The following is a 16450-nucleotide window of genomic DNA, read 5'->3' as shown; positions in this document are numbered from 1 at the left end:
TAAATCATAGAATCATTTCAGTTGGAAGAGACCCTCAGGATCATTGAGTCCAACCATAACCTAACTCTAGCACTAACCCATGTCCCTAAGAACCCTGCCTAAACACCTTTTAAACACCTCCAGGGATGGTGACTCCACCACTTCCCTGGGCAGCCTGTTCCAATGCCTGACAACCCTTTCATGAAGAATTTTTTCCTAATATCCAATCTAGACCTCTCCTGGCACATGATGAGTCAGCCTAAGAGATGCGAGTTCACAGCCAGGAGGCCAGCCCCTGAGCACCTTTCCAGGAGTGCAATGGAGGATGGAACAAGAAAGCACCAAGGCCACCCTTCCTGAAGGGTATAACTAGCAACGCTTCTAGAGGTCTTTTCCTAACTTAGTTTACACTGGAACTGGCCACACCACAGCTCCCAAACAGTTCAAATACCTGCCTTTGGCACAGCACAAAGTAATAGGAATGGGACCACTGCTTAGCAGAAATGGTACTTACACACAAAGGGTAATTATACACATGGGGCAGCAGTTTCTGGCTCCTGCACTGGTTGCAGTCCATTTTCATGATGCTTCACACAGGACCTCAGTGCAGGAGGAGCGTGTGCTTGTGAGACAAGGGCAGGAAGCACAGAACTAGGAACTTGAATTGCGTATAGCAGGATGAAAAACGTGAAGAAAGAGATGTGGAGATCTACTTGGAAGATGGCCCTGAGCCCAGTAAACACATTCACATGCGGTTCACGGTCAGATGGTCTGACTGCTCCCTTCGGACAAACAGAGCTTTGCATAAGACCCCTAGATGCAGTCTTCTACTGTGGGGCAGCTACTCCCCAGTCTAAAATTACAAGACTGCTTAACAGTCAGGTGTTTTGTCAATAAGTCACAAAATACATTAAAAAAAGGAGCTCTTATTCCCACTCTACAGACCTAAGATATAGCAAAAGCTATTTAATCCCTCCAAGACACAAAAGCAGATAGTACTGAAAATAAGAAAGCCCATAAGCTCCATTTAAGTGCTCTAACTGCCTTGTCCCAAGAAGGGCACCTTGAATACAAATGGAGAAAGTCACCGCAACCCCTTCCATAAATCCTCATTAGTTAGTTGCTTCCTCCAGAGTGTTTACCCTCCTCTCTATTGGCAAGTAGGACCCCCATCTGTTGGAGAAAATAAGACTCCCACCCACTAATCCACAGGAGCCCCTGGCTTTCAGGGCAAAAAGAAAACATCAGGACCCCTCTCCAAAGTCAAAGGAACTTTGCAGCCACTAAAGCCCTCCGCAGGTGCCTATCAATTAGCCTCAAGAGCTCTCATTTCCTTGTCCCCAGCTCCCAATTAACAGCACTTTGCAACAAACACAAAGACTCTAATAAGCCCCAAGGCAGAGGTGGGGGGGACGCTGACCATCATATGGCTCTTGAATGCTTCAGAAGCTGCCACCTTGCTCACCACAATTAGGGGTCCTTTCCGGGGGCAATTAATTGACAGCAAATTGGCCTCATTAGTCATTGTTTAGTTAAAGTGTTTAGTGGGGAGAGAGGGCCTAAAGAAGGGGCTGAGCTGCTAAACACAACTAAATGGTTTAATTTCCCTCTTATGTGTGCAGCAGGCTAATCACAGCTCTTTACAGCCCTGACAAGAAACAGCTTGTTGCTGCTCAGGTCTGCCGAGGGAGCAAGCCGAGGGCTGGAGAGTAAAATCCAGACACCCTTTGGGATGTGGCACGCAAATGCTTCTGAAGCACTGTGCAGACGAAATGCGACTGGAGACCCAAGACGTGTTTTTTACAGTCTGATTCACACCGCAGCCTCAGCCAGAGGGAGGCAAAGCTGTCACCAGGGCGGGAGGGCACAGAGTGCAGTTGTTGAACTTCATTAAAGAGAGCAGACTCTGAAACATCCTTCTGACCTTCTGCTTTGCTAGGCTTGTTTCACCCTGCTAGTGCCTCTCTTGGCATTAAAGCTTCTGGTGAAATAGAGGCAAATGTTGAAGGCTCAGTTTTGTTTTTTAATATCCTGGGAACCAAAACACCTCTCAAAATACACTACAGTGTTTTTACAAGGTGTAAACATTGCTTTTTCCTATCATCTGAAAGGAGGTGCCTTGCCACGCCCATCCCCGGTGGCCTTTAGGGAAAGGGTCTATTCCAGCCAGAGCACGGGGAAACTGCTGAAGAGATCTGCAGTTGCCAATCCACGTTTGCCCCCACACTGCTCTGCTCCAGCGTGGCAGATCTCCTTCCAAGCATCCCTGCTGATGCCAAGAGAGGCCGGGCCGAAGGAGGCGCAGGGGCTGCTAGCTTGGGCCTTGCGTCTTGGCCAGCTTCCCCCGTCGTGCAGCTGAGTCTCACCCACTGAGACGCCACGCAGGAAAGTATTTAAATCCAGATGGGGACTGCACGTATTGCGCTGACTGGGAGCAGAGAAGCAGACAGCATCCTGTCTGTAAATCAAAGCCACGTGGAAAGCCCTCCCAGTTTGCTGAGCTGGGTGGCATGTCAGAGCTCACCACATTGGAAAGTAAGGGCTGACAAGCCAAACCATTTTGTCCAAAGGAAGGCTCTGCCTCATCCGATATACAGTTAAGTGTCTGGACTATTTTTCGGCATAAAGTTGCATGGGAAATGCTTCCAGTATGTTGTTTCTCAGCAGCGACCAGCACGGAATGTAAACCTGTTAGACTGTCCCACCCATGAGCTGTTGGAAAATCAGCACAGAACTGGGATCTAATGCATATACTCATTCTCACTGATTTTTTTTTTTTTTTTAACTTGTCTCCATGAAATTGTCAAGAGAGAAATTATTTCACTTCCTGAGAAACAGCAAGAAAAAAATAGCTAAGTCTCAAGCCAACCTTGTTTTACAGTGCATGGGTGTGATGTTGTGGGACAGGGATAAAAGCAGTGTCACTCCTGCTCCTAACCCAGCACCTCAGCTTTAAACCCAGACCCCAGCCTTTTACGCTAAATCACCCCCAGCTCCAAAGCAGAGCCCCAGCCTTGGCCTGGTGCTGATAGCACTTCACCCACATCTGACTTTTTGCTGTCCCCCATCAAGCACAAGGTCCTGAACCTGCGTTTGTAGATCCTGATGCAGCCTCAAAGAGCAGGTTCTCAGCTGCATGTAAATGAAAGCACAAAGCACAAGCCATATACATGCTTGATATCCCCGTACCACCTGAACCTCTGGATATGAAATATTGGTTCCTTGCTATGAAACTTCTTTTTCTTTTCTATTAACATATCAAATTTATGCTGGGACTGCAGTGATCCACTTATCCCTGGTTCATCTCTTTAAAGGACAGCTCTATGCATTTGCCACTTGTGTTGCTTTGGTTCTTTCTGCCTGTAAAACTGACTGCAAGTGCTTTTTAGCTAACGCTCCTAGAGAGGCCTGCTGTGAAAACACAGCCTTCTTCACAGGACATGTGTAAACAACAACAGAAGTGCCTGTCATGCTAATCCCCAGGGATTAACCCTTGGAATGCTGCCTAATCCCAAACACTTTAAGGACTGCAGATGTACACAGCTTTTGGTCTTTGTTTCAAGTGTGTTTATATATTCCCTTAGACCATCTTTTAAATCTGGCAAGTATTTACTTATGGGACTGAAACAATACAAAATCTTTTCTTCTGCAGATATAATCAGCCATCCTGGAAGAGAAATTCTGTGAGAAAAGTTGTCCTTAGTGTCCAGGTCCTCCAAAGATGCCTCTGAGAATTTTGTTAGGAAAAACTTTTTCACAGAAACATTAAGCATGCTGGATGTACATGGTATGCAGCTGAGTAATAATATGCAACTTTTCTAGGACTTGATTCAGAGCCCAGGGAGCTCCTCCTTTGATGCTAGTGGCCTTTGGTCAAATTCTTATACAGCAAGAATCGGTGATGGCTTCAAGGAAGTGTAGCAGCCAGAACAGGGCCACTTTATTAGCCAGTTGAGAGAAAAAAGCAATATTACATTTTTTTTAACTGAGTCCCAGCCGTCCTTGGCTCCTGCCTGTTACCTCTTTCTTTGGGAAGTAGACTAGGGATCACAGGCCAGGATTGGGAAGACAGCACAGAGAAAAGCCTATGTCATTGCAGGGCAAGAGGTGCAGGTTCAGAGAGGGTTTCTACGTGTTAGGAAGATGACTGGGATTTTCTTGATCAGACAAGCAGGTGAGGAAGTTAATTTCAGCTAACACCCCACTCTGGATGAAGACAAGGTTGTCCATCATAGCTTTACATACAGGAGAAACAGAGCTAAACTTTTTGTTTGTTTGTTTGTTTTCAGATCTCATGGTGTTGCTTATGTTCAGCTCATTAGGGACAGATGGTACAACCAACAGAATGGCCTTCACGAACCACGTGATGGACATCCACACACAGTCTGAAAAGACAGCTCTCTCCAAACCCTGTTCTCAGTTTCCTTTGGCTGCCCATCATTTATGCCACAGCCTCTGCGATAAGCCACAAGGGTGGTGAATACAATGCCTTAAGTGTCTTGTGCATACCACATACCTAAGGATCTGGCTCAGTTTCAAGTGAGCGAGACAGCTTCTCAGTGACAAGCCTCTCCCTCAAATCAAATGCACGTGGTACATATAAAACATCTTGTATTAGGAGACTTTCCTCCTTAAGCATTGAAACAAGCAAAATGGAGCAGGACAGATTGCTGTAACCACCTTTCAAGATTGCTTTCAGGCTTCTAGGGGCGCAGAAAGCTAGCATAGCATTTTGGAAATGCTGGGTTTGCTTCCAGTCAAAAGTACAAAGAACAAAGCTAATAATCCCATACTTGGACCTTTACATGCTTTGGACAAAATTCACTCTTGTGTTAAGTGCACAGATTTGGAGAAGGGTGTAAAGTACTGTATACTCTCCTTGATCTATAACTCTTCAACTCATGGCCTAGGACAGCAGCCTGGTAAGAAAACACTGCTATTTCCCTAGCAAGAGGATTCACTTCGTCCAATTCAGCAAGTGACAGACGATCTATAACATAAGCCACCATAGCTGCTTCATCGAGTAGTTGGATCAGAAATCAGAAGACTAATGTCTTAGCAGAGAGCAGCTGCCTCTTCTGATGCTGAAAGCCCCACCAAAAACACTGCAAGCAAAAACGAATGTGAAACAAATCCCCATCTCCAAAAAATTGCAAATTTTGAGCGTGAAAAAGACTGAAAGCGCAACTCCACATTTTTTTCAGCTTGGGCTGCTCAGCACATTCCTGCATTGTCACTAATGCTGGATCCACAGATGGTGGCCTTCCCCAGCATACGCAGTTACGAAATGCCAGCTGTGAGACCTTCAATTATTAGCTACTGTTGAGCCTGGTGATAGCTGCAACAGCATGTTTTCTAAAGGCCGGGGTGTTATCATCAGCCAAAGAGAAGGAAAAAGCCAAAGAGTTCAAGGCAAAGAATCCCTTCTGTCAGAAATGCTCATCTACACAAGTCTGATCCAGCAGAAAAGAGGAAAAAACAAATACAGTACTCCTCAGGTAAAGGTGTCTTTTTGAACAAAGAAAGCAGCTGGCTAGAGCTGAGATGTGATTGTGGTGATCTCCTTCCCACAAACCACAACCCACAAAGAGCCAAGGTTTCTTGGGGAGAAGAGCTTCTGCTGTCCAAGGTTCCTTGCCAAAAGACAGCGCTCTGTTTTGGTTCAGCCACATGCAGCAACACCTTGACATCTTGGAAGTGTCCCACCATTCCCTTTTCCAAACTTTGCCGTGTGGTAAAGATCTGCTGTATACGTGCAAACAACAGCAAGGGAGGGGCGGGATGGATTCCAAGGGCTTTGCTCTGTTAACACATTATTGATGTCATTTCAGTTAATGGAGAATCTCTCCCAGGTTGCCAGGCATAAGGCTTATTCTCTGTGGCCTGCAGTTTTAGCAAGAAACATAAAAATACTGTCTGTCCCTCTTCCCCCAGTGGGGCTTAAATCTGCCCTCTTTAAAATTGACATTTTTTGCTGTTCTCTCAGCGTTAGCAAACTCACGCAATTAGCGCATTATATGCTAGCATTGCAGAGAAATACAGAGGATGAGAGCCTTAGGTACTCAATTTCCACCCAAATTGGTCTGAGAGGCCGGGAGGATGCCAGCCATCACATGCCCAGGGTTAGCTATAAATGTGGGTTCCTACAAGAAAGAAGCAGTAAAATTTTGTAATAAGTTTTGGAACAGCACGTGTCAAACTGAGAAGAAATAAGTAGACAGCGTCCATTCAGGAGGATGAGGTTACATCTGGAAAAGGCTGCCAGCACCTTTATGTTGAGTGGGACAACAACTTTACAGACAACTTTTGTCTAAGGTTCTGCAAGCAAATACTGCCCACTGCAGAAATTCAGTGCTACTGGCTGGAGAGCAGGAATGAGGTGATCTCTCCTGCTGATCAACAAAGAACACTGATAAAAAAATGCAAATACTTTCAACACAGCAGAGAATCAAAAGCTAAATCCAATGGAGAACGTAAGCCACGTCTCCCTGCTGTAACAGCACATCCATGTCTGAGCACCTGTAACATCACTGTTAGCAGGGTAAGCAACACTACCAAAAAATGAAGGGAGGAATGATTTTGTGAAGGATTTGGTAGGTCTTGTACTCCAGGTTCAGTGGTTGTTCTGCTACACACTTGGGCTATAACTTTGAGGAAGTCACTCCACCTTTCTAAGGCTCTGTTCCCCTTCTCACTTTTAGGCAAGTACTGTGTGCAAGATGTGTGGCATCCCCACTGACTGGTACCCAATGCCTTACCATCTACAGTTCCAACAGGTGAGTATAAGGAGCAGCGGAGGAATATCTGCAAAGCCTCAGACTGCTAAAAGGAGTTCCTTATGGCAAATTATTGTACTGCAAAGTTCCTTGGCACAGCAAAAAGGGCAAATTCAAGCAGACCCATTGACAAGCAAACAAAACAGGCCTGATTCTTCACTGCTGGTATAAAGATAAAATGCTCTTTTACATGAAAGGGAATGGAAAGGAGGAGAGAATCAGCCAGGCAGTTCACAAACTGGAGGGAAAAAGAAGGACCCACAAAACATTGTGCAAACTGAAAAGCAATAGAAGTGTAATTAGTATAGTTAGGGATACTGATGGATGATAAGGATACACTCATACACTTTCCGTTCTGATGGTCATGATATACTGGAGCCTGCAAAACTGATTCCCTTAAAGTACAAAGAGTGATAAAAAAATAAAGGAACTTTGCATCAGGACGCAGTGATGAAAACTCTGCCAAAGCCTGAGGAAAAGCAGAGATACAACGCAGATGGCATCACACGATGGATCAACCTGCCACTGGATTGGGCACAGACACTCAAGACAAATAGGCACAAGGGATGCAGCGCAAATACAGTGTGACACAATATCCTGGGCATACGCTTGATGTATGGAGGATTAAATGCCACACATACACTGTCCTGGGTAGATTGTAGCTAGTGCTGACAGATACCTGAGGGATCTGTCTCTTTCTTTATATACGTTGGCAATTGCCATGCCAACAAAGAATTATGGGATTGGGGGGTGAGAAGGAGAGATCATTTGCTACTGTGTTTAACAGAGACTTTATCCTCTGGGGGGATTTTGTCAAGACGTTGGATTTCTTCTTAAATGATATTTCTACCTGCCTATACACACTTGGGGCTGATGAGCTTCTCTCCTTTCCTCTGTCCCTGTGACACAACAGCTTGCTCTTCTGGAGTCCCAAACCAACCCTGAAGCAGATGTGGCTTCTGTAAGTTGAAGACTACTGTTGCCCTCAGCCTCCATCCCCACACATGCTGCAAAGGCAAGAAAACAGCCAACGTGCTGTAAAGACCAATTCCTCTCTCTCTCTGGTGAGTACTCTGATTGACGGCTCTGTTTGTCAAGAGAGACAGACTGTCTTGAGTGTGAGATAGCTAACTATCACCTGGGGAGACTATTAGAGGGAGAAGGAGGGAGAAGGAGGGAGAGAGGGAGAGACAGACAGACAGAAAGAGAAAGACAGACAGATGGACAGAAAGAATAGAGAGCTGAGGAGAGGGAAAGAGGAAAGGAGTGACAGAAGAGTGCAGATGAGAGAAAGACAGTAGCACTTGATGAATTAAGTTGTCAACTTTGGCATCACCTGTGTACCTTGTCATGCCAATAAATTCATTGAAGCTGAAGCTGCACTGCAAGTCAAGAGTGAGAGAGTGCTGATAGACGGAAGAAATAACAGCCCATTTAAAGACTCAGAGCAATTTATTAGTTACCTCGGGAGGGAAGTAGTGACAACAGGGAAGAAGAGGTGCTTCCCCATCACGCTGGGCAGGAAAGCTCATTTTGGATTCAAGCTGTCCACCCAGTCGTGCTGCAGAATGTAAAAAGATCGACAGAGACCTGGTTCAAGAAGGAAAAACGCAGAGCAGAGGCTTGCCAGGGCCCAAGGGGAAAAGGGCAGACACATGCTGTTGTGTAGTGCTCCATTTCTCGGGCCATCCCTTGACATGTTGAGGGAAGATGCTGAGAACGAGTAGCCAAATAGCCTGAGTGCGACAGGAGGCAAAGGCCATGGAGCATGGTCAACATCGCAGGGCTGAGGGAATGTGAAGGAAAGCAGAGATGGAAACCACAGCTCTGGCACAGAGGAGTGCTGTGATGGAAAGCCGGGAAGGAGATAAAGCCCTCTGCTGACTTTGAAGATGGAAGCAGACAATGAAATGCAGACAGCGTTGGCTGGCTGCACCAGGAAAGGACTGCACTAAGGTGCTTTCCTGCAGAGCTAAGGAGACTGTCACTAACTTGGTAAAGGATCTTATGCATTTCTTACAAGAGGAGCTCACAGGCTGCTGCCATCCCCCAGAACTCCAGAGAAGTCTGTTGGATGTGACTGAGGAAAGGGAAAGCTAACAGTATGATGCCTCACCTGCTTCCCAGGCAGTAGAACACAGAGCCTAGAGCCACCCAGACAAGGGGTAAATATACTCTTTCTCTCCCCGTACTATTAAAACTTCCAAAACTGAACAGCATGTGCCCCAGCTGTTTGAGAAATGCATCTACCTTATCACTCCCTTCCCTTCTTTCCCCTAGCTCACCATTGCCCACACAGGAGCTTGTGCAACCCCTGTGCTCATAGAAGATGGTCAACACCCGCCAAAAACTCTCTCCTGTCAGCCACAGAGCATAGGAGTTGCACAGGTTGATTTCCAAAGCAACCTGAGACTCCCTGTGACCTCATTTGTAGCCATCCAAAGATTAAACATTTATGTGATGAGACATGTCCACTGACCCTTCCTTGCCATGAGCTGATCTCAACCAACCACTGGGCATCACACCAAGAGAGAGAAGGACACCACCTGCTCCAAGGTTCATTCCTCCCGTGCTGTTGTGGTTTAACCCAAGCTAGCAATATAACCACGATAGCTGCTCACTCACTTCCCTGCCCCCTCTCCCCACCCCTGAATAGGGGAGAGAATCAAAGGGGAAGGGAGAAACTTGTGGATTGAGATAAACGCGGTTTAATAAAATAACAAAATAACATTAATATGCTACTAATAATATTTATAGAATGGAAATAGCATATAAAATAAAAAGATGCTCAGTGCAATTCCTCACAAACTCCATCCGCACCGAGCAGCCAGCCCCAGGACACAGCACCTGGTCTCAAACAGCCGATCCCGGAGAGAGAAGAGAGAAAAATGCGGAAGGGCCCAGAGACCTCTGCAAAATGGCAGGATGGCAAAAGGCCAAAATAAAGAAACTCCCAAACAGAACTCCCCCAGATAGGTCTCTGTCCTGACTCCAAACCGCTCCCAGGCTAGAAGATCCTGACTCTCCTTAAATATGAAGCAGGGCGATAATGCCAGGGAGTATTCTTATTGATCAGCCTGGATGTCAGTCAAGCTCTGCCCCATCCATGCCCCGCTTCCCAGCTGCCTCACACCTGTGGGCAGAGCGCTGAGAGGCCTTGGCTCTCAGACCAGAGCAATTTAAAACACTAACTCTGTCCCAGGGTGTTATCTCTTGTTCTCAATCTAAGTCCAAATAATGACTGTGCTAGCTACGAAAAAGAAAATTAACCCATTTTCAGTCAAACCAGCACACATGGCCTCTTCTGCTGCATGCTCCACTGATGCCCAGGCTTGGACAGAGGGCAGGGAAGGAAGGAGGAAGAAAAAACCTCAGATTCCTCCCTCCTACGGAAATATCAGAGGTATTTCCTTCAAACAGGGAGAAATTCTGACTCAGCCACACAAGTGGAGAAGCTACCTTTTTCAGCTTGAGTGAAACACTGAAGGCTTAAAACAGTCCAGGGTATTTGGAAAGTTTGGGTAGAAGTGTTTGTGCACATGCATAGCATTTGACAGCTCCATGTAGAGAAATAATACATAAGGTGTAAAAGTATCACATGTGGATATCTCTGTGTGTGTATATACCTATAAAATATATACATACTCAGAATGTGTATATATGTATAGATACATACTCACATGCACACATACACACATACTGCCATTTGCTCCTGGAACTCCTGGCCTCTTCGAGAGGTCTCATGTGGCTGGTGGTTTGTAAGCTGCCAAACAGCCATGACAAAGCTGTCCTGACTGGGGTCCCCTGAGCTGTGCAGTAGAGCTCTGTTGGCTGCCTCCAATTTCATATGAAATGAGAGCGGGGATCTCGTTGAGCCGAGCTCCATTTTGATCTGACTGGTCCCCAAATCAGATCAGCTGTAGTGCCCTCAGGCTGTAGCACTGTTATTAAAGTTGAGGGCAGCTTTAATCCGCTTCACCATTTGCACGGTGGAAGCTGTGCTTGGCCTACTGGGAAATTACTGGTATGCCCCTCATTCGAGTACAGTGGGCATTTCTTTTCCAGGAGTTGTGATCTTTGGGTTTGTGCAACTTAGTTTAAATGACATAAACTGGTGGCTTCCAGCCTTTCTCATTCTAAGGGCACCTTGTAATTTACCGGTAAAGGTACACGCACCGTATAGTGAATTTACCTCTCCTGACAGTAGGTTTGGTTTTCCTGAAATAGGGAAGACGACTCAGTGAAGGAACTAGGAGTGAGAAGGTAGCCTGGTGCTCAGCTGAGCTGGCAAGCAGCCTGCAGCCCAGCTCCGAGAGGCCTCGATGCCCACCCCCATCCATCACGCTCCCTCCAGGGAAATACCACATCTTCTCCACGACACCACTGCAAACCACACCCTGGGGTGCATCAAACACAGCATGAGCAGCCAGTCAAAAGAGGCGATTATCCCGCTGTATTCAGTGTTGGTGAGGCCTGCCCTTGAGCGCTGTGTGCAGTTCTGGGCCCCACAATGTAAAGAAGGATGTGAAGGCCCTTGAACGCCTCCAGAGGAGGCTAACAGAGCTGGTGACAGGGCTGGAAGGAATGTCCTATGAGGAGTGGCTGAGGACATCGGGCTTGCCTAGTTTGAGGATAATGAAGGTGAGAGGCAACCTTGTCCTATACAGCTACCTGAGGAGGGGAAGCGGAGAGGGAGGTGCTGGGCTCTTGTCCCAGGTATCCAGTGACAGGACATGTGGGAATCATTCAAAGCTGCACCAGGGGAGGTTCAGACTGGACATGAGGAAGCATTTCAAGAGGGTGGTCAGACACTGGAACAGGCTTCCTAGAGAGGTGGTCAGGGCCCCAAGCCTGTCAGTGTTTAAGAGGCATTTGGACAATGTCCTTAATAAGATGCTTTAACTTTTGGTCAGCCTTGATGTGGTCAGGCAGTTGGACTAGATCACCACTGTAGGTCTCTTCCAACTGAAATAGTCCATTCTGTTCTATTCTACCAGACACCTGACCTTGTAGTTTCTTTTCCTCTGTCCTGATGGTACCTGCCAGGCTATGTCTTCTGCTCTTCAGGTTTCCCCACAAAGGCGAGTGGGGTTTTTTTGGTTGTTTTTGTCTGGGTTTTTTTTTAAGCAGAGAGGGTTTGGGAAAAAGAGAAAGCTCAAGTTAGGTTCCTGCCAGAATGCCACTGCCAGCCAGAGAGAATGAGGAACTAGAAGGGTGGGTTGGGGAGCAAGGCTGCTTACAGACAAAAAAGTTGCTACTGAGATAAGCTAAGAGAAGCCATAAAAACTGATGGTAAGCTGCACTGTGCTATGTCACACCCAGCAATCTAAGCTGCACAGTGCAGCACTATCTTAGCTGAAGGACACAGAAAGCTTTGAGCAGATCCGTTTACCTATAGAAAAGGCTGGAAATTAAGGAATTCCCAGGAATCAGTACTTGCCATTACACGTCAGAGTTGTACACACAGATTTGACAACGAAATGACAGGAATAAGGACTATTTGATGAAGAAACAGGTAATGACAGCTGCAGAACATACTGGAGACTGGCAGAGGGGACAAGGCATGGGGAAGGCAGGACCAAACAGGTGAATGAGAAGTAATTGTATAATTGATCTTGAAAGGATATTCTTGAAAAACACAGTAAGAGGGGCACAGGTGAGGAGGGCCACAGAAGAGGCACAAGCCTGCAAACGCATGCCCACATACGCTGTCTCATTGCCAGCAACCTTTGGAGCTCAGATGTCCCTGTGGTGGTCTGATGGATTTTCACTTACTACAGGGAAGAAAGGAAAAAGTATCACAGTTCCTGGTCTTCTGCTGGGGTATTGAGTTGATTATCAGCCCCTTAGCAACAGGAGTACAAACATGAAGCAGCAAGCATGGGGGTCTTGTGCCATGTGTAGGGGCTTGTGGTAGACTTAAGCATCCTCATCTCCTTGAAAGGTTACTGGGCATGTCTTGCCCCACAACAAAAAGTCACTTCTAACCACATGCATGTCCTAATGAGCATCATTACCCCTGAAGGCACCCCACTGACCCTTTGCAGTGCCTAGCACTAGCTCCCTCCCACAAAAGAAAGCCATTGGGATGCACATGTAAATTCCTGAATGCCAGGATGCCAGAGTGGGTACAACAGGACATTAGCAGCATCCTGGCACCTGGGCATTGGCTGTGGTGGCAGTGCTCAGGGCTGTGAGAGGGCTGTGTCACTTGCTAGCTAAGCAGGGCTTTGGGTTGATCCAAGTTGGGAAGCAAGCAGGAAAATTTCACTTCAGGCAGCCTCTCTGCCCAGCTGAGGAGGTACATGTGTATGGAAGGTACAACCATCACAATTTCCACTCAAGCCCACCAGGCTGAGGAAGCATGGACCTCAGGACTGTGCCCAGAGCGTTTCTTTCTCAGGAAATATGGGATACTCTGTCACACATTAAAAGTTCATGAGAAGGGCTGGTGTCATGATCCCTGTGTCACAGGAAAGGAACATGGAGCACCTTAGAGGCAATGTGACTTACCCAAGGGAACAGAGGGGACCACAGCTGAGGCGGGTGGCTATGCGGTCCATCGGTGGGACACTGGGTTGGTGGTGAGGAGGGCTAGCTTCTGACTCTGCCATGAGCATCATGTGGCTCTGAAACACTTGTTTCAACCCTCTTTACCCTCCCTTTTCCTCCCTCTCCTGCCCCTTCTTCTTTTCCAAGACTTTTGAGCAAGGACTGACTCAGTTCTGTGTGCCTGTGAGTACACACCAGTAGCAAGGGTCTCACTTGAGCCTTTTGGTTATTGCCACAATACAAATGCAGCAGCCCAGGATGTCAGACATACTGCCCAGCATTTTGACCAGGGTTGTGCTTTTGCGAAGACCAGTCCGGTATTCTATGCCTACTCTTAGAAAATGTATTTTGTAGACATGGTACCTTGCGGAGGAAACAGTATTCGCCAGAAAAATTCCTTTCCTCAAAAAGCCATTTAAAACCAACCATGACTAATCTGCTCTCCTGGAACTGCTGAGGAGCTCAGGACACCTCAAAGGTGGCTTGCCTTTATCTGTGTCTAGCCAAGGAAAAGATAAAAGCATTGTAAAGCAGTGATGGGATCATGCTAGAGGCTACAGAAGGGAAAAAAATGACTTTTATTTGAAAGACCATTCAATAGTAGGTATACCGATTAATAAATAAATGAAAAGAGGTGGCATTCATGATGACATTTAAATGACTAAGGTGCCAACTGCTTGTTAAAATACCACATGGTTTGGAAGGAGGCAAACAAAGAAACAGGGCTTGGACAAGGAGTGAATAATGGTGACCCAATCAATTTAACTATTGATAAAACACAGGTGAGGAAACGTTCAGGAGAAAAATCTCTGCAAATCATCAGCTAATGGATTAAATGCATCTGAGTGTGAGATGGAAATTAACTGATCAATTCACTCAACAGCTGCTAATTATATGTGACAAGGCACACAGAACTCCAAAAGTATATGGAGCTCAGAGGAAAGCAGCGCTGGTGGAAATATTTGAAGGCTGCCTCTTGCCATTGTAGGGTAGGACACTTCCCCCAGTGAGAGAATGCCGCCATTGCTGATTAAAACTTCGCTCTTCAAATTTTTTAAGTCTGTATCTGAAAAACACAGAAAGGGGGGGTTCTTTCCCACTGCTTTGTAACAATTTGCAACATTAGGTATAAATATATGGTATCAAAATTAACATGCCAATCTAAACAAAATTAAATGTAATGATACAGTCAAAATGAAACCTTTTTGCCTCATTGCAGTTAAACATTTTGACATCAGTGAAATGGAACTAGAAAGTTAAAATGATTTGTTGTGACACTTGTCTGTCAAAAAAATTTGTTGCATCACCGCGCTCCTGCAAAACACTTTGACGCCAACAGAACTGATCTTCCAATAGGAAGTTATCTCACATTTTCTGAGCACTGCTTTCACAATTTTATTTTGAATCATCATTCACAATAATATATTCCTGACGACTTCCATTTTGGTTTGCATCACGTAGGAAATAGTCATAGGAATATTGACTAGCTCTTCTTTCCCCTTAGGCTTACTCTTCTCATATATTGACCCCTTGGGACTCTTTCAAAGTCATGCCCTTGGAGAGTCAGCAGATTGTTGAAAATACAGAAAATAAATAAATAGTAATGATGAATTAATTGATCACCAGGGAAAGATTAGTACCAAAGTGTGATTTTTCCCTGAACGAGATTGGAATGGGAACCTCAGTGGTGCAATTCTCACCCTGCACTGTAGCACTGAGTTGGGAATCCACTTTTGGAGCAAAGATAAGTGCTAAGCACATATTTAACTTACTGCTTATACCAGAGATGAAATTATTAATTCAAAGGAGAAAAACAGTGTGGCTTATAAACCAGATGAAACTTCCAAATCAGGTAGCTCAGGCCTGACATTACGACACAAGCAATGTCAATTCGGGAGATGATGAGACCTGAGCCAAGGCAGTTGTCCAGATTCATCATGGTAAAAATATTTATCATATGTTCTCAGACCCCAAGTCTATAACTTGTGAGGGTCCAATATGTTCTATGCATGGCCTATGATGCTATTTTTAGACTGTTTTTAAAATTCATGGTTGAAAGGAATTCAGAAGATGCAATGTTTAATACAGTGCTTCATGAACTCCTGCTAGCAAATTTAATTCAATCTGTCTTGGGTTAGGAGCACTGTCATGGACTGGAAATTGCCTGAAGAACCATAAACAAGGGATAATGACAAGGGGCATGTAAGACCAAAGTTGTAAGCAGGTGTGTAAGTGAGGTGCTGTAGGAATCTGTGTGAGGTCTGCTTTCATTTAACATCTTCATTAATGAGCCTGAAGAAGTGGCTTACTAATAAAAGTGGTGGGTGATGCTCAACTGGGAGGAGCCACAAACATCCATCAGGGCAGATAAACATAAAGGGATATGCAGGAATTAGGCACAGGGGCAGAAAGAAAAAAAATGGAACAAGATGATTAGCTCTACTGGAGAAAAAAGTCAGCTCATGGTTAGGCAAGGTCACGGCAGGTGAAGAGACCTGCACATCTTTTCAGACAGAATGAGTGTGCAACTTTGGATCAGATTTCTCAAAGCACTGAAGAATGTAAAACTGTGGGTTGTCTAAAGTCAAGAGTAAATAGTAAAGCAGGTTGGCCCGCTGTTAACTAGATGGAAATGCCATCTAAGGCCCAATCTAGAATTCATCTGTACTGGGGATGGCACACCAGCCCATATCTGTCTTCATAGATAACATAGTATATAAACTTAAATAATGCTTCAAGTATAATGCTTCCCTTATTTGAGGCCCAATAAACCACACTGAAGAAGAGGGAAGGAGAACACTGAAATTCATCCATTCAATATGCTTAACACTAATGCTGAAGAAGTAAAAGGTGACAGCAAACTCCCTAGGACCTAGATAAATCACATATCAGGGCAGTAAAGTCTCAGACAAACTATGTTGGCAACACATGGCAGAAGAATGGTCCTCCTTAGCGTCACTAAGATTACACATTCAATGGAACAAATCATTCAGGTCTGCTGCAGCACTCAAAAGACGTGGAAAAAAGCAGGAGAGGGATTCCTTGGCTTGCTAAATCTAAATGTAAAAGAAGACAATACAACAGCTCATGCACATCATCTCACTTCAATGTGAAGACCAGAACAGAGCAATGATCATTCCACA

The 16450-nt window shown here is 45.5% G+C and overlaps 1 protein-coding gene across 1 annotated transcript in view; it reads right to left on the bottom strand.

The window, feature by feature from the left end:
* Positions 1-16450, bottom strand: part of LSAMP (limbic system associated membrane protein) — a 317857-nt gene that overhangs the window by 121244 nt on the left and 180163 nt on the right. The window lies entirely within an intron of this gene.

This window comes from Caloenas nicobarica, chromosome 1, assembly GCF_036013445.1.
Source record: "Caloenas nicobarica isolate bCalNic1 chromosome 1, bCalNic1.hap1, whole genome shotgun sequence".
NCBI lineage: Eukaryota > Metazoa > Chordata > Aves > Columbiformes > Columbidae > Caloenas > Caloenas nicobarica.
The sequence above is the reverse complement of the archived record's forward strand: the minus strand, read 5'-3'. Positions and strand labels throughout refer to the sequence as shown.